The sequence below is a fragment of the Megascapheus bottae genome, chromosome 4 (genome assembly GCF_031878675.1).
Source record: "Megascapheus bottae isolate mThoBot1 chromosome 4, mThoBot2.hap1, whole genome shotgun sequence".
NCBI classification, from domain to species: Eukaryota; Metazoa; Chordata; class Mammalia; order Rodentia; family Geomyidae; genus Megascapheus; species Megascapheus bottae.
This window is the reverse complement of record NC_143512.1, coordinates 33,002,616-33,026,490: the sequence shown is the minus strand read 5'-3', so window position 1 is coordinate 33,026,490 and position 23,875 is coordinate 33,002,616. Positions and strand designations below refer to the sequence as shown.

The window sequence follows — 23,875 nt, the reverse complement described above, 5'->3', positions numbered from 1 at the left end:
GAAATATGCAGTCATAGAGACACAAGTTTAAATCATAATAGAATTAGACAATTTATTTTTGTTTTCTGAATAAATATTTCCTAAAGGGATGCTTTCTGAATATTCATAAAATGTAAACTTGGTATAAAGTCCACCCACAGAGTGATACATAGCAATGGTACCGGTGTAGCATTGAGTGATTGAGTGAACATGTAATTATGCTCACAATTCAAGGTGCTCCGTAAAAATTTAAAGAATAAAGAAGGTTATCAACAACTCATAAGTTGCTTTCTTAGCCAAACTAATTCTCTAATCTGGCTTTGACACACAGACATGCAAACTATATTGGAAGGCTACTCAGGTTTTAAATTATAGAAGGCCTGTAGAGCCAGGAAAAAGAGATTGTATAACCTTAGTATATGCTAATCCACTTACATATAGATGAAAAAAGAATAAGCTACATGTAGGAGAATTTTAAGTTACACTGAGAACTTTCATTATGTTCAAGGACCATATGCTCAAAATAATTCCCACAGTCTGGCCGCTACTTTTTCCCACATGAAAGAACCATTCTTGGAAAATGACAGTTACATGTAAATGATCAGTAATTAAAAAAGAAAAGAAAAAAGAGAGAGAGAAATGCTATACTATAGTTACACTCTATAGACTGCATTTAAAAATTTTCCCCCAACTTAAATAAAGGAAAAGTAAAATCAGGAGCCTTACTAAAAAGGGGAACTTCATTATGGCAGGCTTCTGTTCACTTTGAGTTTGGCACAAGCAGACAGACGACGGCACAGTGGTGTGAGTGAGAAAAGAACTTCTGCTGGACAGATGCAAAAGATCACTCCCCTACCCTGCTAACTCATTTACAAACAAGTTACTTTGATTGACACACACTTCCCTCTTCCACCCCCCACCCCTTCACTCTTTCTTGCCCTCTTCCTCCCTGCCTCCCTCCCTCTCTGGGACTTAATCCCTCTCAGTAACACAGAAGAATCTTGACAGAATGGCAGGAAACACGCACAGACTGGTCAGGGAAGGATATGATGTCAGCAACCACGAACAATAAAAGGTGTAAAGGTGCTTCCTTCCCTAAACTGTTCCAGAAGTGTAAAATGGGAACCAAAACTCCCCACTTCCTTCTCTGAGCAGAACTGTCTGAGTGTGCAGGGCATCTCACCCCACACACAGAGGCCTGGGAGAGGTTCAGATAAGGGACAAGGAGAGAAATCCAGATCTCAGACATGCTCTTACAATTTTATCTTCAAAACAACTTCAGCACTAGGTTAATGTTCTGATTACTTCAAGAAATAAACAAACCTAAGCTGACTTCTGTGAAGCAGCAGGTACATTTCAACTGCCATCTATCCTACCTTACAAAACTCCTGTGACAAAATTAATGCAGTTAACATGGATTTGAGGCAAATGAAGTGTTCTAAAGAAAAAAAAAGATAAATAATGAGAGTTTTTTTTTTGAAGAGGAACTGTGTTCTGAAACATCAATGTTTGTTGGTAGAAGATATTATTTGTTCACCCACATTTAAAAAAAAAGAACTAAGAGACAAAGTAACTAACACAAACTTTCAGTCTATCATGAAACTATTTTAATCTTCTCCTAGGTGTCTCTTTCTATTGTGGAAATGGCATTCTACCATAAGATTTCTGTAGGAAGAAAGCCACCTATCAAGTAGATCTGAGTCACCAGCAGATTTCAATCTTCTTCCTACAGCATTTGATTTAGGAATTAAACATAACCTTCAGTTACAAGTTTTGATCTTACAGTGAGACTGCCATGCCACATTAAAAGATGTGGGAAGAAATTAATTCTTTTCTGCTAAAATTATTCTTGCAAAGCACGTATTTTGCTGCAATAAGGCCAATACAGACACTTAAATACAGCCTATGAAGGAGGATAAAACATTACAATTTATGATATAAATTTGCAAAAAAAAGAATTGTGGGATTCATATTAGCAAATAACTTCTCACTGACCTACATTTTCATGAGCATTAATATTTTTACAGAAAAATCACAAAACTCAAGGCTGAGAAGTAAGCACAATGTCAGAATATGAGAAAAAATATCGTTAAAAATACAAGACAGATACACAGGGGCGAAAATAATCATAGCCCAGGTGCTACTGACTCAAACAATTAAATGATTCATTATCATTTTAAGTGGAAAACTTTGCTCATTACATTGCAGTTAGATACATTTAGCTTTCTATTTTATGGCTTGTTTGAAAGACGTATGAGGTATGCAATTATACTTTGGTTAAAAAGAACAAGCAGAACGTTTACCTTCTTTTTTCCCTTAAGACTCTTCTGAACTTCAAATGAAATAACCCAATTATTCTTACTGATGCTTGACTATGTGATGAATTGAGAAGTATCACCCTGCCAGCAAAAGTCACTCTGCTTTTCTTTAAGCTTACCATGTAATTTATAGAACGTTGCATTGCTCTGGCTAGGAATGTAGTTAAGTTTGAAGTCACATTGCCACGCCTCATCCTCATAAAATGAATACAAGAACAGCCTCTCTTCCTATGTGATAATACCATCTTGCCAAACACAAAAGGTATTCCCACCGTATTCTAATTCAGCAACAGTATGATGAATTTTGAGTTGTTTTCAAGGCTCAGTAACATCATAATGCACACAAAAAACAAATAGAGTCGATGATGTTTTTCAGTTCTCACACCTGTCATGCTTCTTCCTACTACAGGGTGCTTGCATATGCAATTCCTTCTGCCTGGAATGTTCCTTTCCTTATTGTCTCTTTTCTATTTCAGCACCAGTTTCACTCCTGAGGAAGCATTCCACATTTTGATGAGTCTAGTTTCCCTGTGATAAGTTCTTAAGGTTCCTATTTCCTTTCCTTGTAGCGCTTTCCACAGTAGAGATTACCTGTGTACTTGCCAATTATATTTTGTCTAACCTTTGTATTTCCAGTATCTATTCTGGTGCCAGGCAGACAGTAGGAGCTACTGTTTGTTTGATGAACAAAATTAGTACTTTTTTCTAGGTTTGTATACCTTCGGGGAGGTATTTACTTGCTATTACTAAGAGTACTTTGTTACAATTTGCTTAGACAGAAGCAGATGATCATCTTACTTAATCCTTTGCCATATTTCTATAGCACCCCACATGTGGAATAACTTTTCCAGATAAGTGGAAACTGAATGAATTTAAGAGTCAGGAAGCTCAGATCTTGAACTCTAGCTTGGTACTTATTCACTGAACATCTGCAGTCTGATGACCATGTTTCGTGGGATTATTGTTTCTTCTTGTATCAAACACCAGGAAAATAGTTTTTCATCTGCAGGATAGTTATGGAACATTAAATGTGGTATTGTACATGGAATGTTGGATGCACACTGGTGTGGGGAACATGGTCTGCTGACTGAGAAATTGTTTCACCATCGAGGCAAACTTAAAAGTCTTATCATGGTGTGTAGCTGCCAGGTGAACAGCTTGAGCCTGTGTATATCCCAAAGACCTCATTCGCTCCCACAGACAATGCTTTACCTATGTTGTAATAGCCATCACTACACTAAGAAAAATTTAGAGTGTTATAAAAATTAAGAAGTTTCTCTTAAGTATATTCCACTGAAGAGCTTCAGGCTACAAAGTAGAAATAACTAGGGAAATACTTCCATTTTCCCAATGACCATATCTGTTGGAAACGGTAAGTTAATGCTTCTAGTCCTACTTTAATATCCTTCCCCAAGGACCAAAGGAGATGAAATGTATGTCAGGAATATAATAAGGCTAAGAAGTGCTCGTTTTGAAAAGCCCTGCAATTAATTTAATAAGTGGACCTAACCTGCCATTATCGCTTACATAAACTATTTTATTTACATAGTTCCAGAACTTAGGAGACACAGACTTTCAGAAAACCACACCATATTAGAAACAACTTAATAAACATGAAGACATCACAGCCTCCCTGTCGTGGTTATTTATAATAAGCTCTATATTCTACCTTTTCCTCCTCTTTTGCTTACATGATATCTTGCATACTCATGCCAAAAGACAACTCCAAATGATCTAAATAAGTAAAAAACAAAAACAAAAATGAAAACAGACACTCGTGATCTTTGACTCTATCACAGATTCTAGTATTTCTATATCAGATTAATTAATTCAGGGTTCTATCATGTCTTTGTTTTTCTAATTTTTCATAACCACGCAGCCTTTCTCAGAGGCCACTTCATAATATGACAAGCCTTTCGACAAAGGTAAAGCCTGCACTGTCTTCTGCACAAAGCAAGAGCTTCTATTTAGCATCACATGCTGTATTCGGCTCCCCAGCTGTAACCTCTCAAGAAGCACATGCAGCTGGATTTTTTTGTTGTTGTTGCTGTTATTGAACAAAGCAAGTTGTGTACCCTACCATGCCACCAGCAGAGAAACAAAATTGTCAGTCTCCGAAGCCATCTAGACTTCAAACCAGATGTGTTGCTGTTATAGATACACTTTCATCGTATCATGACAAAAATCTGAATTCCCAGGCATTTTCTGATTACGATAGGAAAAAAATGTGTTCACTCATTTCTGGATCTTTAGTATATCATATTTTTTTGCCAGTCCTGGGCTTGAGCTCAGGGCCTGAGCACTGTCCTTGGTCTAGGCTAGAGCTCTACCACTTGAGCTTCAGCACCACTTCCAGCTTTTTTCTATGTATGTGGTACCGAGGAATCGAACCTGGGTCTGCGTGCATGCTAGGCAAGCACTCTACCACTAGGCCAAACTCCTGGCCCCTAGTATATCATATTTCTTGATCAAAATGGGAATGCTATATATTTTCTTTTAGGAGCTTGTATATGTCTCATCCTTTATGCATTTGCATGTGGGTAAGTATACTGAATTAAAAAATGCCCTTTGGTCTTTTTTACATACATAGAAAAGACAGCTACAGTATATTTAAGTCATCTGAGAGGTCCTGACTAATATTTTTAATCAATAAATGATCAATCAGCAATTATTATATGAATCATCAAAACAATATCTTAATAGAAACTACATTTTACTCTGTATTTGAAAAGTGAATGCCTGAAAATTACATCCTTGAAAGAGAATTGCTTTTGCCATTGTTTACTTTCCCAAATTATTTATCACATAAAAGTAACCATAAAATAGGAAGATATATTATTGCCATTATGCCTATTATAGACTCTTGCCAGGGTAGAAAAATGTTTGACAAATTAGCTTTTTAAGCTAAATGCTGTTGGTTTTTAATCTCCTGTTAGACTTTGAACATCTATAAAGTTTACAAAAATGCCTTAAGTACAAATACACATATATTCCAATGTCATCACAATCTCAGAAATTTATAGGTGATACTAGTATTCTACATGGTTCAATGTAAAACCCCGTGATTCATCAATTTTTCTATTTCTCTTCATCTCTTTTATAGCATCCTAATCAACCTAATTAAGGTTTTGTTCATCTGAAACCTCTGATGACAATTTGTTTAAGTCTATCCCACTGTGGTCTTCTTATAAGGAGAATTAAATCTGATCTTCTGACAGCAATCATTAAATGATCCCAACTGGCCCCAATTAAGTCACATGGCTCCCGGGCTTCCATACAGCCACGTGCCAAGCTCTCTGTTTCATTTACACATCGTTCTTTACCTTGGTTTATTTTCTTAAAGCCAATTAAGCATGTGTCTTACCAAGTGGAACTAAATTTCCTGGTGTACACAAGCACGAGACACTGTGCACCAACTGACTTTGCAGTCACTCTGAAGTATCACCCAGGACTTCCAAAGCCGTTCTCTAAATACAGTGGCACTAATGACAAGAATACTTTCCACTGACTCATGCATGCTGAAGCTGAACCCACAAATAGTTTCAAACTGATACATACCTTTAACCAGTTCTGCTAGTATCAGTCAATAATAGCTGTGTTCATTAGTAATCTGCATTTAGAAATGATATTCCTTTGGAAAAAAGGACATTTGGAATAACACTTTTTTACATCTATTTGAGAAAGCAATACCAGACTAAGACTACCCATGCTAACCTTTCTTACCCTTAATTTCTGCTCTAATTTTTTCACATACGTGCATTTGTGAGTTCTGTAATGATGTTCTCAGGCCTTCTCATGAGCGCGGATAGCCTGAGGATTTGGAGCTCATTGACTTGTGTGCTACTCTAGGGAAATTCCTGATTAAAAACAGTCTCTTGAGGAGGAGTAATGCCTATTCACATCTGGCTCATCTTATTTTACACTTGAATACCTGTATGGAAATCTGAACCCCCCCAGCTATGGATTTGGGAAGCTGCCTCTACCTAGAGTAGTATACCTTCCATGTCAAGGCAGAAACAGTTAAACTAATGCCAATACAATGTGTCTGACGTAAGTTCTGAAGGCTTTAACCAATTACCTTGACTACTTTACCGTGACTATAAACAAAAGCACTGTATTTTTATATCTATTCTAATTATAGCTATCACTGATCATCTGTTAGTATTTGAAGAAAGCTATCTGTCACAGTTCTCAGAGCAGATGGATTCGAACAGTTCTGCATGTCCTTATCATACATTAAAAGTTGACATTAGGAGAGAGAACAGGAATGGATGTTACACGTCTTCAAGGACATTAACTTTGATTGAACATGTAATTAATTTTATTACTTAACCAACAGATATAAGTGGGAAGGAGGAAGAAAATACTGCACAATGGAATTTTAAACTTAGGAAAAAAGTTACTTGCACTGACTTTACAATATGTGACTATATACCTGATCATCTACTCAAAAACTAACTCATTTTCCCCAAAGAGGAAAAGTCAAGTATCTGTAACAAAATTCAATTTCCAAATAACAAAATTCCAGTGATGTAAAAGGAGTCACTCACCAACCTCACCACTGAGTGACTTTTTCAAAATGTGTAATAAATGTGCTGAAATATCAGTAAAGCAAAACAGACGCCGGGGTGTCGTATTATGAAATATTTCTCACTGTATTATAGTAATCTGCAGTAAGATTTGATGTTAATTTTAGAGCATGCTTCTGCTAAAAAGGGCAAACCCTGCAACAGATTTAGTACAAAGAAGCTGAAAATATCCTGTGGAAAAAAAAATCTGCAGCAAAATCATCCAGCCCAAATCCTGCCATTACTCAGCATTGTAGTGACGTGCGGATGTTTGTAGTGGTTTGAGGAGCCAGCAGGGGTGGAAACTCTACGTCCTCCACTGCAACATGATTGCAATTGAACCTCATCAAAGTAAGAGCTCATAATTTGTCACAGAAAACAGCCAATTAACATATGTTAGAAAAAGGCTTCATAAAGATAATATATGATTAAAGACCCAGTGCAGCTGTTGAAAATCAAAACTATGCATTTAAAAAAGAAATCTCAGCCTGAGCTTCCGTGTGGTTAAACTGATAATGGCTACTATGATTTTTTTTAAGTAGAGAAATATAATTACAGTGCTTTTTGTAAGTTTGGGGTTACAGCAAGGGAGAAATGGGTAGTGTGGCGCTATTCACCATGCCTTACTTAGTTCTATAAATAGTTGAAGCCTTTGCCAAAACTCTGTAGTTACTTTGTTATAGTGCTATTTTAAAACACAGACCTTCATTGTGAGCTAAATGGCCTTCAGGATGCACTTTGTAGTTATAGCATTCCTCTCAAAACTATATCCTTCCTTTATCTGTGCAAAACTCCAGGACAAGCCTCCTTTCTAAGTCGGCCCCACTCTCTGTGAAACATGCTATGCTGTGTAACACAGAGGTTTAACACTTCAGAACTTTTGTTAAGGATGGTGGCCTGGAAGAAGAGGATTATGTGAGAAATGAGATTACTTGCACGCCCGCAGTACAAATCCTCTGCCAAGGTGCAGGCCAGGCTCCACACCACAGCTTGGGAACAGGCTGACTGTTGTAACATATTTGATATTTTCTGGTTGTACATTGTACAGCTAAACTTTAGCTCAGACTCCATAGGCAATTAATCGAACCCTGGCTTAATTGCCATCATGAGGCACAATTGGGCTGTTTAATATCACAGATGTCAATTAAAACATCTGGTCTGGCTGTTAGTCACAAAGACATAAAGGCAACAAACATGTTGCTTATAAACAAAACAAAGGACCTAGACTTCAAGAAGTTCATAATCTAAACAGACAGAGAGTTAATATATAAACCCACCAATATCATGATTTTAACTAGAGAAAATACCACAGGATAGCCAGCTGGGGTCAGAGGCCATGGCGGAAGGGCAGTGGTGGGTGTTTATTGGCTATGCTATCAGCGAAGAGTTATTTAAGAAGATGACATCTGAAAAAGGAGATAAACCACCATGGAATGAGGCATTATTTGAGGATGAATATGCCAAGACTGTCTGTCACTGGTGATAGAAACTTGGCCAAGATAGTTTCCCCCTCTATACAGTGGGAATAACAACACACGCATTCTATTATAAGACTATGAGACTTAAATAAAAAACAGAACCATGTTCATTTGTAAAAATTCAGTTAAGGCAATTCAATTTCAGGAATTCATTATGTAAACTTGTTCTTTTTTCACTTTGGTATTATATAATTTTTTAAAATTAAAAATACTTTGAAGCAGTGAGAATACATTATAATGCAAAAGTTTTCTAAATTGACATCAATTAAATCCAAAGATGTATCTTTCCTTGAAATGTGGTTATTTCATGAAAGCAATGCCAACTGGTTGAAGTCATTCTCAGCAATGTAAGTTCATTTTACAATGCTAAATATGGACAGTACCAGGAACAATCTGACAAATAAACTGTAAGATTTCTGTAAGGGCCGGGAGTTTGGCCTAGTGGTAGAGTGCTTGCCTAACATGCACGAAGACCTGGGTTCGATTCCTCGGTACCACATACATAGAAAAAAGCTGAAAGTGGTGCTGAGGCTCAAGTGGTAGAGCTCTAACCTTGAGAAAGTCCAAGGACAGTGCTCAGGTCCTGAGCTCAAGCCCAGGACTGGCAAAAAAAAAAAAAGATTTCTGTAAATACAAAATTCAGAGCTATATAAAAATCACTTCTTTTAACCTTTAGAAATGAACAATCCTAAGACATTACTAATGTGAGTTAGTCATTGGGTAGGTTGATTTATTTTCTCTTCAAGGATCTAACTCCCAAGCAATCAAGAGAGTTTTGATTAAGATCTTAGCAATATTTGAAAATTCCATTGTCTCGCTGTATTGGAAACATTCACATATCTTTGGACGGTCCCATCTAATGAGAGAAAGCTACGTGGCCTCCAGCCAACCAGATTAATTTCCAACTTGAAATAAAAAGACAAATAAAATCATTTGCTATTTTTCAATAAAAAATTTTATAGAAGAAAAAGCACAAAGTTAAGATTATAATTTTTGATAAGTAGGGATGATAACTTCAGTTTAATTTGAAAGCATTATGAGCTGAGTGCCAAAGGCTCATTCGTGTAATCCTAACTACTTAGGCAATTGACATTTGAGGACTGTGGTTCAAAGCTAGTATGAGCAGGAAAGTCTGAGACTCATATCTCCAACTAAAAAGTAATAGCATGCTAGCCTTGAACAATAAAGCTAAGGGAGCACACCTAGGCCCTGAATTTAAGCCCTAGCACTGGTACAATGCTCTTCCTCTGCAAAACCAAAACAAAACAATCCCCCCCCCAAAAAAAACCCAACAAAATAAAAAAACAACAAAAAACCCCCCACAAGATCAAAACACCCAAAACCATGAGACAAGAGTGTTCAGTGAAGAACGACAGCATTTTCAGAGACAAGGGTTAACATTTCATTTATAATGAAACTTAAAAAACATAGGATGTACATTTATACTTTTTCATTCTCTGTCAATTTTTAGGACAATTGTATAAATTTTGGTCCTTTATTCCAGATCATTTTTCTTCTATTTCATATTTCAGGAAAATGGCTTTTAGATTTGGAAAGTAACATAAGATATACCATTTGTTATAAATCCTATATTAATTCTCATCTACTTTTATAGAAAAGGGAGCAAGTGCCTTGAACAGGAATCACATATTTGAAAAGTTTTATAAAATCAAAACTATATTTTTGTTTAAACGAATCATGGAACAGGTAGTATAATAAAAATAACATTGAGTCTGACTTTATTCTCAGTGCTAACCTGCATTTTCTGTTGCCTTCTTACCTCCTTTTCTATCTAGTAAGATGACCTTTGGGATACATTCATTTTACCTGTCCAAACCCAGTCATGATTGCATGTAAAACACACAAGCAGAAATGAGTCCCTCTGCTCTACTTGCAGCATTCTACACTCTTTTTTTTTGTCATTTCATCACCTTTCTTTATCTCCTTTTCCACATATTTAGAACAAGGGGATATGGCAAGTGAAGCTGTCAGAAAGCTAGGAATAGAGGTGTTCTCAGACAAGCAAAATGCTTCCTCTGTAAGACCTAAGCAGGGCAAGAGTAGGCACACATCAGAGGGATGGCTCCTGGGCCAGAGCTGAGTTGAGGCAGCTCTGAGGCTGAAGGCCTGGCAGGAGGTTCCTTATCTCAGCATGTCTACACATTCTGTCCCAGTCTGTTTTCAAGGATAGCCCAAGTCATCCTTGGCAGATAATACTAAATGGAAAGTATTACAGTACTTCCTCTGTTTTTTTTTTAAATCCTCGGTGACTTTAGATCAGAAATTGCTAAAATGGGCTAGATTTTGGCCTGACCTTCTTAAATCTGGAACTTAAAAAGAAAGCACCCATGGGTGTAAGGAAGCTTATGACATTTTCAGAGATCTCAGAGTGCTTAAATTAGCAGTCCCCAAAGTGGATTCCAAAGATTATTGGATCTAAGGATGTAAGCTGTCCTTTAAGGGAGGGGGAACAGAAAACAAAATAAATACATAAAAGTAAAAGACGGATTTCTTCATTGCAGAATATGTCGCACTCTTTCCCAGTTTCTCTGGGCTACTATTTGGGCAGTGCTACCTCTAAAGACTGGAGCAACCCTTTTCCTTTGACCACTGAATGCTCTCCAGCTGATATTCAGCCTAGCATTTGACAAAAAGAAAACATAACCATTTATAATATGTGGAAGAAATGATCAAACAACAGAGAGCTATTCTTCTACTTTTACAAAGAAATGCATATATGACACTCAGGTGATGAAAAGAGCTGTTCATTTAAAGCAAAATATAAATGAAATATAGAGCAATTAAAGAGAGCTGTTTTTTTTTTCTTTTCTTTTTTTCCTCATACACCAAAGGACTCAAGTCATAGCTGCCCTGATGTAGAGAGTTCTCCTTGGAGCCAGTCCCTTGCTGAGTTCTGCTACCCACTAGTTGTGGGCTCCTTGAATGTCAACTCCCTGGGTCTCATTTTCTACAGACATGTAAAGAAGACCAGATTCAGTTCTAAGAGGGCCTTTAAATTTCTAGGTGACAGAAATTTTTATAAAATTACCAAAAATGAGGTCAGAATGTGTCACAAATGTGGATCTTCCTGGAAAACAATAAGCCACTCATGACAGAAAAGTTCTTTCTATCTTCAATTTTGTAATAAAAGGTGTGTTCACTACAATATAAGCAGTTAAGACCAAAGTTTCATCACACACTTGATACAACTAATCATATTTAGAAGTTTAACAAAGAACAGATAGGAAGTCTATTTACTAAGGCACTGAAAGCTTACATGTATATGAACCCTTAGTCTCATAGCACCTATGAGAAAGCCAATGTTCCTAATGTCCATTGAATAGAAAACAAAGTTGGAAGACAGAGAAGTTTGTAATCTTCCGAGATGCTAGGTGTTAGAGCTCAGCTCTTGGAACTACATAATCGGCACAGAATCAAACTCAAGTTAAATATTTGACTTTTGATAGAAGGACGATGTCAGCAATGATCACTTTCTTTCTACTATGTTCAAATGAATATGGTTACTTACAAGGCCAACCAGATAAAGTTATATAAATCAGTATATAGTCAACACACTTTGGGGAAAAAAATTCTCGAAGTAAGTGTCTTGCTAGGCACAGTGGCTCACATCTGTAACCCTAACTAGCCAGGAGTCTGAGATCTGAGCATCACAGTTCAAAGCCAGCCCAAGCAGAAAAACTCACGAGACACATATCCAGTTAGCCACCAAAAAGCTAGAAGTAGAGCTGTGGCTCTTAAATGGTAGAGTGGCAGCTTTGAGAGGGGAAAAACAAGTTCAAGGACAGCTCCCAGGTCCTGAGTTCATGTCCTCAGACCTGCATAAAAAGAAAACAAAAACCTATCTTCTTGATAATAGAACCAAACAGTTTATTTCATTTAGGAAGATGAGAATTATGCAAAATATGACAGACATGTTTCCATAACTTTCAGTTGGTTTCTTGCTCTCCTTCAAAATGTCTCAAGTAGGTTTCAAAAGCATCCCTCTCCATATACCTGGTGTTTTTGCCTTTTCTTGCCATGTAAGCTTTCTCTTCGTCTTCCTTCATCTCCTCCAGCTTCTGTACTGGAGTGCTGCTTCAGAACTTTATTTATTTACCTACTTCTTTAGAATTCCTTGTGTTTGAGCTCTGAGGATAATTGTGCAATTCAAGCTATTTAAATACATTATTGGAGAAGTGATTTTTATGGCTATCAGCTTTATGAGATACATACCTAGTAAAATATGCTAATTATTCAAAAACAGTTGACTTAATTAGCAATATATTAAATTGTGGAAAAGTCATATGCTTTGGTTCATTATACCAGTTCATGGCTATTTTTCCACAGTATATTGGGCAGCCTAGAGAGCGTACAAAGCCTACAAAAGTAAGGAAGGAATAGTTTGTAGATTCTCAGCATATGTCAGACATTTTTTTTCTACTTTCATGGGCGGAACACCACACAATGTTAGATACATAAGCACATGCATATTCATTTATGTATTTACATATGCTACTGTACTAATTAATGAGAACGGTGGGTCAGGGCCCTTAAAAAACACTGCCACTTCATATCCAAGACTAAATTCAAGATGCTGAGCAGCTGATTGCAAAATGAAAGCTCAAAATGGCTGCTGCTTTTCCTTCTGTACTGTAAGAAGGCTGTACATAAACAGGAAATCCCTGAGAATTCTAATTCAGCTAGATAGGCCTGCTGGTGGCAAATTCTATCTTCCCACAGTGAAGGAATCTCTGCAGTAGGTCTTATGTCATTATAAATGATGCTTCTGTTGTGTGTCCAAAAATAAGATCATTTTGCGAAGGGGAGGGTGTGTACATGTTACATAAATTATAACTTAGGGTCACATCCCTGAAAAAACCAACCTGACATCATGCTTGTCTGTGTGTGTGTGTGTGTGTGTGTGTGTGTGTGTGTGTGTGTGTGAAACTCAGCAAAAACCTTTTAAAAAATTAGTCTAGTGGGGACCCCGTGGCTTACAGTTTTAACCCTAGCTACTCAGGAGAATGAAATCTGAAGATTGTTGTTTGAAGCCAGCCAGAGCAAGAAAGGCTGTGAGACTCTTATTTTCAATTAAGCACACTCAAAAAGCCCTAAATGGAGCTTTGGATAAGAATGGCAGAGATCTCTAGCCTTCAGCAAAAGCAACTCAAGCACAATACCCGGGCTCTCAATTCAAGCTTTAGGATCTGCGCATGTGCGCGCGCGCACACACACACACACACACACACACACACACACACACACACACACACACACAGAGTCAATATGAGTACTTATTAAATGTTTTTCTTTTAAGTTTTCTATGAGGGATTTCAGAATGGACTTCGAAACTTTTTTATCTCAACATGCATCTTGACAAGGAAGGTAAATTTTCCTGATGTGAGGAAAGAATTAAAATTCCCTTCTTCAGGGACAGAAATGCAATTGCTTGCAGCCATGGTAAGAGTAGAAATACCAGGTATTAATATCAGCAGGACACACAAGGTCACATCACCTCTCCTTCCTTCACATAATATCATACCCAAATTATTTCACAAAGATTCCACCTGTCCTATTTTTAAGGCCTCCCGGAAAAGGAGCAACATAACTTTCCTCAGTAACTTATTCAGATATTTCACAACTCTGACTCTCAGGAAATTCTTACTTATAGCTAATCCTCTCAGAATGCTTTATGTTCATCCCTTTTGTTCTGACTGTGAACACAGCAATGTTTTGTGACCATGTTCTTCTTTGAAACACTCCAAGAGTGTGGATTAAGTCATATCTATTCTTTTAATAATTTCCCTTACTTTCTATTCCTGTTTTTGTGGCCCTTCACTTCAAATCCCCAAATATATATAGTTCTAAAGAAAACCCCCCAAAGTCTTCCTTTAACCTAGTACAGTGACACACACCTGCATTCCCAGAATTTAGGAAGCTAAAACAAGAGAGTTACGAGTCTGAGGCTAGCATGGGCAACAGAGCAAGAACCTGAAAACAAAGAAAAACCCCAAACATGCCCACACAATGAAACAAAAAAGACTTGTTGCACACGGTCATCAAACAAATATTTTTGTTTCCACAGTACATAGACTTTAAAAAGCATGTTTACATTTTATTGATTTTAATTTTGCATATTTTCCCTTTGTAAACTTGTATGTAGGTAATGCTTTTCCACATTTGGGATTTTGAATTTAGAGAGTTCATAATTTTTCTCTCCCTGGCTTCACTGTCTTTAATGGATTCTCCATTTTTCCAAGATCGGGCTGAGTTCCAACCCTACTTTTCAAGGACCAGACCTCAAACACTCTCATTACTCAGGACTTATTTACAGTTTTAAACTGAATGGCTAACTTATTTGTTTCACTATTAACTTTAGGATCTGTGTAACTTGGAGGATATTTCCCAATTTAATGATAGGAATGCTATTTGAAACAACTCAAGAGGTTTGGAAAGTGAATACTATATATAGTAGGTTATATCATATATGATACGGTGCTACATATAACACATTATAACATATAGTGTTATGTATAATATATGTTAAATGATATATTACAGAATGAGTATATATAATATTTCATAATATCAGATATGGAATTATATGCCCAGCCCGGCTTCAATTCACAATACTCAGGTCTCAGCCTCCTGAGAAGGTAGGATTAGAAGCGTCACTTGTCAATACTCTGCTTGTTTATATGTTCAAAATCGGAAAAGGGAGTTGCTGACTGCAGTTCCCAGCCTCTTGGCCTCAGGCTCTTGTTCAGGAGGCATTCTGGGACATTTGCCTTGTGTCTGAGAGCCCTGAAGTTCACACACTTCCTACATTTAACATTTGTCATCACAAGCATGATTTCATTGTGAGCTTAATGAACCTGAGTAAAGCAAAGGAATATTTTGTTCATGGTTTTAAGGTTGATTTTTTTTTTGAGTAATTATATTTCAAGTCTGCTCTAGTGACACCTGAGGAAAAGAATATAAGAAACCTCTCCCTCTCCTTTGAGGAACTGCTGTTCTACTGCTTTCTCCTCCACCTGAAAAGGAATATAGTTTATACTTTGTTGAAGATAGTTTGGGTTAAACTAAATATAGTTATGAAGATCAATTTCATTCTCTTATCTTTCAAATAATTTCTATTACTTAAACGTTTTCCTTTTCTCAAATTTCTCTTAAATTTCCATTGCTTCTTCAGAGTTTTCTTTCTTCCTTTTTCCTTTTCTTGGTATCGGAGACTGAACTCGGCAGCAACAGGCCAGTCAAGTGCTGAGCCATTTCAGCCATATCCCCACCCACGTTTTTTGTTTTTGTTTTTGTTTTGTTTTGTTTTTTGAATACAGTCCTCATTGATATCCGGGCCTATCTAGACACTGATCTTCCTGTTTATATTTCCCATGAGTCAACTAAATATTGCCATACTTTTCAAGATTCCTGATCTGAAACAGTTTTTTTTTTCTTTATTTTTGGTCAGTGCTGGGGTTTAACCTCAGGAAAATATGCTAGCTTGTCTTTGGTTGCTCAAAATTGGTACTTTTGTCATTCCTCTGACTAGCATTTTGCTGACGGATTTTTTTTCTGCCATGACTGTGTTTGAACCATGATTACCTGTATGTTTGCCTCCTGAGTAACTAGCATTACAGGCATCAGCCACCAGCCCCTGGATACCATACTTTTCATATCCTCTCTTCCTTCTTTTTTCCCCTCCCTCCCTTCCTCCCTCCCTCCACCCATCTCTCCCTTCCTTTTCAGAAATATTGGTGTTTGAACTCAGGGCTAAGTACATGTTGTGCTATTAAGGCCAGACCACAATCCTTCTTACGTTTTTGCTATTTTTTTCATAATAAAAATCTCACATTTTTTTTTTTGCCTAGGACTGGCCTCTGATTATGTTACATGTATGTATGCCTCTCCAACAGTTAAAATTACAGGTATGAAACATCCACTCAATTTATTTGCTGAAAGAAAGTCCTTAAGTTCCTTAGGCTAGCCTCCAATATTGATCTTCTTGATTTCTACCTCCTGAGTATTTAGGATTACAGGAATGTGACACCATCCTCAGTCTTTCATACTAAAGTTTCTAAAACTGTCTTAAATCCTTTGAAATCTGCTTAATTAAAATTCATCTTTTCTTCCATGTACTTTAGAACTGAATTTGTGCCCGTATTTGGCTATCAATATATTTTGAATCTTTGGTGAAAATCTTATTTATCAGTAATATTTTCCAGGTAGATATGTTGGCTTCTTCTGGAGAGGCTAAGGTTTGGAAGGATCATGGTTCAAGTTCAGTCTGGGCATAATAATTTGTAAGTCCCAATCTCAAAAGAAAAACCTGGGAATAGAGGCTTGTCCCTGTCATATCATCTATGAGGAGAGAAAAGTAAGTGAACTGGGGTCCCGGATGGCATAGACAAAACACAAAAAAGGCTGATGATGTGGACTAAGTGTCAGAGCCAAAATAGTTTTTGCTTAGTTTTATTGAAAATGAAAAAAAAACAACTCTAGTAACTCAAGAAACACCAGTCACTTTTATGTTTCCTGAAGTTCTATATCAGTGACAGTAATATTTCAATATTTCTATTATATTAAGAGGAAGGCAGGTGATCAATGACTCTCCAACACATAATAAAAGACAGAAGATTAGAAATATGCAGTGCAATTACAGACATCAATCACATAGAAAAAATAAAGTAAAATATACATAGTGAGAAAATCCTTCCATGAGAATTTATGAATACAGAATAAGCTGTGAAATTACAGTAAATAAAGAAGTGAGAAATAGCATGATGATTTCTTTGTCATGATTTTAGTTTTCATTAAATATGTTGAAAAAAATGCTCAGGAGGATAAAAGAGTGAGACAAAGCAGAAAACATGTCACAGATAGCGAGGTGTTTGCCAGAGTGTTGGATTCCTTGGTAAACGCTTCATGTATTTGTGAGAATCTAAATGATACCAGTCATTTTTAAAAGGAAGATATTCTAGGTTAGACTCTTAACTGAATAAATGAGTAATATAAAATATTTCTTTATTTCTTCCCATTTGTATCAATGTTATGAATTCATTCTTTTTGATGCAAATGTAAAATGTAATGCATATGCTAATATATATAGAAAAAACAATATTCTTCTATTTCTAAGATTTTTATACGTTATGATCTATTAGAACTAACTTCCATGACTAATCCATTCAAATATGAGAGGAAATTGTATTATACATTGGAACTAGATGTGAGACAGGATTCGAAGAATCAGATTTAATCACTTAGTAGCCAAATCTTACTTTAATGTTTGACAAGTTATTCCTGTGGAACAAATTTTGATCACCACAGTGATCATGGTAACATTGCATGAACATTCTTCAGGAACGCTATGTTTATTATTTTAATTGGATATTCTATGTGAATAATTTTTTAATTTGTTTTACATTTTTAGGTTTTTTTTTGGTGTGTGTGTGTCATGGGACTTATACTCGGCCTGAGAAGTGTCCCTGAGCTTTTCAGCTCAAGGTTACCACCCTACCCCTGGGCCTGGGTGTTGTCCCTGAGCTCTTCATCTCAAGGCTACCACTCTACCCTTGAGCCAAGGCCTACTTTTCATTTTCTAGAAGTTAACTGGAGATAAGAGTCTCAGGTCCTTTTGTGTCCAGGCTGGCTTTGAACCTTGATCCTCAAATCTCAGCCTCCAGAGTAGCTAGGATTACAGGCGTGAGCCACCATTACAGGCGTGAGCCACCATGCCCAGCTTATGTGAGTAATTTTATGTTGTCAAGATCATACTCTTATGATATTTCTCTCCAGGAAAAAGAAACACAGAAAAATATTTTATAAAGCAAGTAAGTAGCAAAAATTAAGCTAAGAAAGGCTGATTCAGGTTTCTCAGTTCTTATCTCATCTGCTATACTGCTGCGTTAGGAATTACCACATTTTAAGGAACTATTTTTATTAAGTTGTCCTTAAATTGCATATGTCAATGTACTAAGTCAATTGAATAGGATGTATATCAAATTCAAAAGACATCCATGATCCTTTATCTGAATAAAAGCTCTCAATTAGATTCTCAAATGTAAGAAGATAGCTTTGTTTTCTTTCTACTTAATTTTTCTTGACTGTACTTTGGCAATTGGATTAAATTTTTTTCTATTTGTAGTTCAAATATCAAATGTACCCCAAATACCAAGTTCTGGTTCAAATTCTATAGCTAACTATAATACTTACACCCTATTTAAGGACAAGTCTTTTTCCCTGTGGTTAATGAATATTGTTACAGGTTCCCAGCAGTCATTTACTTAAAATTTATAGGCAGAGGTAAGATACCTTTATTTTTCTATTTGGTGTACATCTTAGTAATAAACCATAGAAATTTTGACTCTGCAGACTAATTTGACAATGGATTGGAAACAGGTTGTTTCACAAAAGGCTAAATTTATAAATGAATTGATAAGTAACACACTATGTTGTAATTACCATACTTAATAAATTTCTATCCTTCACAAATGACCATAAGAAGTCTATACATAAAAAATTTAGTTTGTGCACCTAAACGGATTCATTGATTGTAAACAACTTTCTAATATATTAGATACTAAATATGTCAAAGACCAGTGAATTTAATTTTATAATTAAATGAAATTCATTAGAACAAAACAAAAAAAGTCTCCAGTATGAATCTTTGAACCTATGTCTCCTCTCCATGTACTTTCTGTCTTTTTAGAACTTTCGTATGAGTGGTATAATAAAACTTGACTGCAGATTTATACCTGTAATAAAAATAAAACTGACTTCACTCTTTCTGAAAGTGTTACCAAATATATAGCAGTAACCCATGATGACAGGAAAAATGAGAGTAACAAGACAATGAAGTAAATTGTCATTTGAGGGAGCAAAGGGAAAAAGTAAATCATTGTAAGAATCACTTTTAAAGTGCTTTTGTTAGGAGGAAAAAAAAGAAGATTAAGCATAATGTTATAAGGAAAACTCCCTTCGTGCTTAACATGATAGAAATTTCATTCAAATACCGTTATTCCTGCAAGGAGATGACTTGCAATGCTTCCAAGGTTACTGCCAGGTTTATTAATGGCATGTACTATACATGTCAGTCACAGGAGGTACACCTGCCTTTCTTCTTTTTCTACTACACAATAACCAGCCTTAATGCACTGACAAATTAAGGTGCTTTTCCAAAAAATAAATGGAAGAATGCCTTTACTTTGCTCTTCTATTTTAATTGTAACAAACTATGCACAGTGTACATAATACAGCAGGAAAGAAGTGTTAAACATTACATTTTGAAAATTGAACAATTTTTTTTGGAAAATGGCACTTTGGATTCTAAAAGGAATTATTTGTGTCTGGTGAATTACTATTAAAACACGCATTTGCTTACATTACTGCAAAAGCACAAAATACTTCTTAAATGTAGGAATGGCTTTTTTATCTAGCACATGTCACTGGAACACAGAGTTAGTAACAGAATGATTTAGTATTCAATAGTTAGATTCTATTGCAGATATGTACTTTTCATTTATCAATATTATTCATCATTTACAGAAGGAATGTGAGCATGTAGGCATATTGGCTTCTGAGTGTATCTACTGACTAGCATGTAGCAGACTTATTTATGTGCTTAGAGTAAAAATAGATGAACACATCTCCTTTACAGAGCTTATATTTAAATCAAGTCATCAAAGAATAAATGATATTCTTGTATGTTATAATAAGACTTGTAAGATACATCTATATTAAAACATTTACTGATTTACCCCTAGAATACCAATGCAGTTTTGGTCCTGAGATGAACAATACATTGAAAACATCAAGGGCTATAACCATGCTCAATTTGATGCTAAAACTCAGTGTTAATCTGTTTCACATATGTACTTTAATTCATCAAAATGTTAGTGAAATGACTAGGAAAAAAAGAAGACATGAGGAAGCACTTCCTTGTTTCCATCAGCTGACCTGGACAATATTTTACAACTATATTTAGAAAAGATCAAAAGAGCTGAGTACAGCACCAATTCTCCATACCAACTTCCTCTATTACCACTTTCCTTTTTCTCACTGAGTAACTCAACAACTCTGCCTTATAGAGTAATTCCATGACCGCCAGATTGAATTTCTATAGGGTAATTAGATTCATAATTATTTAAAAGACAAGATCAGACATGAATCTACAGTCTCCCACAAGGTCACTATTTCTATTTTATTTTTCTCTTTATAATTATACAATAATGCCTTGGATCACAAATGCAATACAAAACAGTTCCTCAAATTTGAATTCAAGAAACTATTATCTGAATTATAAAATTAGATTTAAACAAATTTGATTTAAAAAGTACATGATTAAAAGCTGTCAATAAATTCCATCTGTAAACCTACAAATTATAACTGGTAATGGGATCATGATGATCCAAGCAAAATGTATGTAGAATACACAAATTTCTATATTATAATTAACATTTTTATAAATATAGTGTCATGGCTAATTTTTTTTTCCACAGGCAGATCGCAGGAAGAGGTAGTAGAGAAAATCTGCATTATTAAAAACTTACCAGTGTTCTGCATTTGGAACTTTTTTCTTTTAACTGCTAATAGTTGTTTTGTTATTGAACCAACACAATGATATATTCCAAAAAAATTTTAAAAAAGGTCCAGTACAGACTAGTCTTGAATTCACAATCCTCCTGCTCCAGCCTACTGGGTAAACAGACGGACAGACAGACAGACAGACAGACACACACACACACACACACACACACACACACACACACCCCTCCACTAGTTTAATAGAAAATAAAGATATTTCCAGAAGTCTAGTTTAATGTCAATTTCCCAATTGTGTGTTTTAATTTCTAGTAATCACCTTTGCTTTTATATGAAGGAGATGTACAGAGGGTTAATCTTACTTGAACAAAATCCACCCTTTTAATGCACAAAATATCAATGAATTCCCATCTCTTTATATTATAATGCTAATAGGTAATATGCTAAGCATTTTATATATAATCTAATTCTCATAGTTATCCTAGTCACCATTAGGCAGATAATATAAGATGTTAGAAAATTAATTAGCATGTTTTTTTTTACTCCATATTGTTAACCAGAAACTTTAAACTAGGGTAAAAATGTTTTAAAAACATTAGGAATTCATCCTTGTCGATGACACTAAATGAAAGGACCTCCCAGGATACAGAAACAAAAGCCATATAATGAGTGATTGTTGTCCTTAATGTACTATGTTATCTCTCATCTCTTTTGCTGTCTCTTGGTTATTTCATATTGTTACAGTATTTTACCTTGTTATCTGATATATTGTGTATATGCTTATTTGGTTATTTGAAATCAGATAGGGAATGGGAGGAAAACAAGATGAAGGACAGAGTTTGGGGGAGAGAAATGAGGACTAAGACATGAGACAGGGTATCAATGTTTGTGAAGTAATGTACCTTCTATTTGGTAAATATAATATAACCCTTCTATTAATTACAATAAAAATATATGAAAAAAAGAATTCATCCTTGTATTCATTGATGAATGGGGCACACTAGTGGAAAAGAAAATTTGTTAAAAATTGTCAACCGGACCTCTTAGCTCACACCTGAAATCCTAGTTGCTTAGGCAACTGAGATCTGAGGATTGTGGTTTGAAGCCAGCCTAGGTAGGAAAGATCATGAGACTCTTATCTTCAATTAATTATAGAAAAATCTGGAAATGGAGCTGTGGCTCATGTGGTAGCATGCTAGCCTTCAGCAAAAAGAGCTCAGGAAAGCACTCAGGTCCAGAGGTTAAGCCCCAGAACTGGTTAAAAAATATTGAAACAAAAGCCATATAACGAATGATTGCTGTCCTTAATATACTATGTTATCTCTCATCTCTTTTGCTGTCCCTTGGTTATATCATATTGTTACAGTATCTCACTTTGTTATCAGATATATTGGATATATTTGTATTTGGTTATTTGAAATTGGATAGGGAAGGGAAGGGGGGAATACATGATGAGGGGTGGGGGTGGGAGGAGGGTAATGGGGACCAAGATATGTGAAAGGGTATCAATGTATGTGAATTAATGCACCTTCTATCTGGCAAATATCATGTAACCCTTTTATTAACTACAATAAAAATATTTTAAAAAAATAATTCACAATAAAAAAATTGCCATACTTGGAGACAAAAGTTCTGCTCCGCTAATGTCATTGTTCTGTGCAAAACACTTGGTTACTAATTTCCAACAAATTGATAATAAGTTCTAGGTGGCTTCTGTGAGAAACATCTTTTATATACCTAGCAAAGTTTTTGAAACCTATGTGAGAAAAATAGGCAAGAGGGTCATAGACACATGAGAAATATTCTGAGAATAGATATGTAAAATGTTGTGTAAGGTTCAGTTAATAATAGCCTATAAAAGTTAACATTAATCCTACTTGTCTAAATTCATACATTTATATCTTTCAGATTGGTAATTCATCATTATAAAAGTTTGTTTTCTCTGATATTTCAAGGAGTTGGATTTGCAAGTTCATTGAACCAATTATATACCATTCACTAATATTTTGAAATTCAGAAACCTCTAGAAATCAGAACACCTAGTATTCCTTAATTGAAATCTGTTTCCTGCACTTTCCTCACAAAAGGCAAAAACAAAAGTCTTCCAAAAAGAATACCTTGATTGTTGTAACTGTTAATTTTGCTTTGCATCAGGGACTTTTCCATTAACTGTTTACACATAACTCATCGAATTCCTATAGCACTCCTAGATATTATGTCGATTTATTTGCCATTGAGGACACTGTGGCAGATGACTTATTTATCCACAGGAAGGGTCGTCTCTGGGGTTGTATGCTCAACAATTAGATTCATGTTGGTTCTTTGTTATGCTAAAAAGAATCTAACATGTTAGTGAAAATAATAGCTACTTTGGTTGCTTCACGAATATCAACTGAGTAGTAATGGCCAAAGAACATGAGAACACAGCATGGTCAAAGTTGAAGCAGAACTCAGAGCTGCCATTTGTCATAGCTGTAGTGAGCTAGGCTCCATTTGAAGATGTAACAGCCAGTACCTGGTATACTGCATATGCGTTTATTTGTTTATTTGAAATAGGAACGGGAAGGGGCAAATTAAGATGCTCCAAGCAGGGTGGGGGAAGGAAATGGGGACAAAAGCATGAGAAGGGGATCAATGTGTGAGAAGTAATGCACCTACTTCCTGACAAATATAACTGTAACCCCTCTATACATTACTCAGATGGAAAAACAAACAAGAAGAAAAAAAAAAACCTCTAGGCCTCTTGTCCACATTGTGACTTCAGTGGTTTCTACTTATACAGAGAACAGAGAACTTTCCAATAGTAAAATCTTTAATGCAGACCTTGGATTTTGTCTTGTGGGAATAAAGTCCTGTGTTTGTTTTGTCCCTTATGTTAGTGTCAATCAACTAGAATAAGTCCCGAATGCATTCAGTGTAAACAACTAACTATCTGCTAGGATCTGGTTAGGACTTTAACGTCTAGATTCGACATATAACATTTTATAAGCCAGCA

General features: G+C 35.8%; 1 protein-coding gene across 13 annotated transcripts in view; it reads right to left on the bottom strand.

Moving 5' to 3' along the window:
* The window catches only part of Mef2c (myocyte enhancer factor 2C), a 158,949-nt gene that overhangs the window by 102,138 nt on the left and 32,936 nt on the right, over positions 1 to 23,875 (bottom strand). Inside the window, exon 1 of one of the 13 annotated variants that reach the window (XM_090331658.1) lies at positions 706 to 839. The exons of 11 other annotated variants lie outside the window; for them this stretch is intronic. The gene's annotated coding sequence lies outside the window, so the exon portion shown is untranslated. Of the gene's footprint in view, positions 1 to 705; positions 840 to 23,875 lie in introns of those variants that run through there. One more of the 13 variants, XM_090331653.1, reaches the window with a different exon arrangement.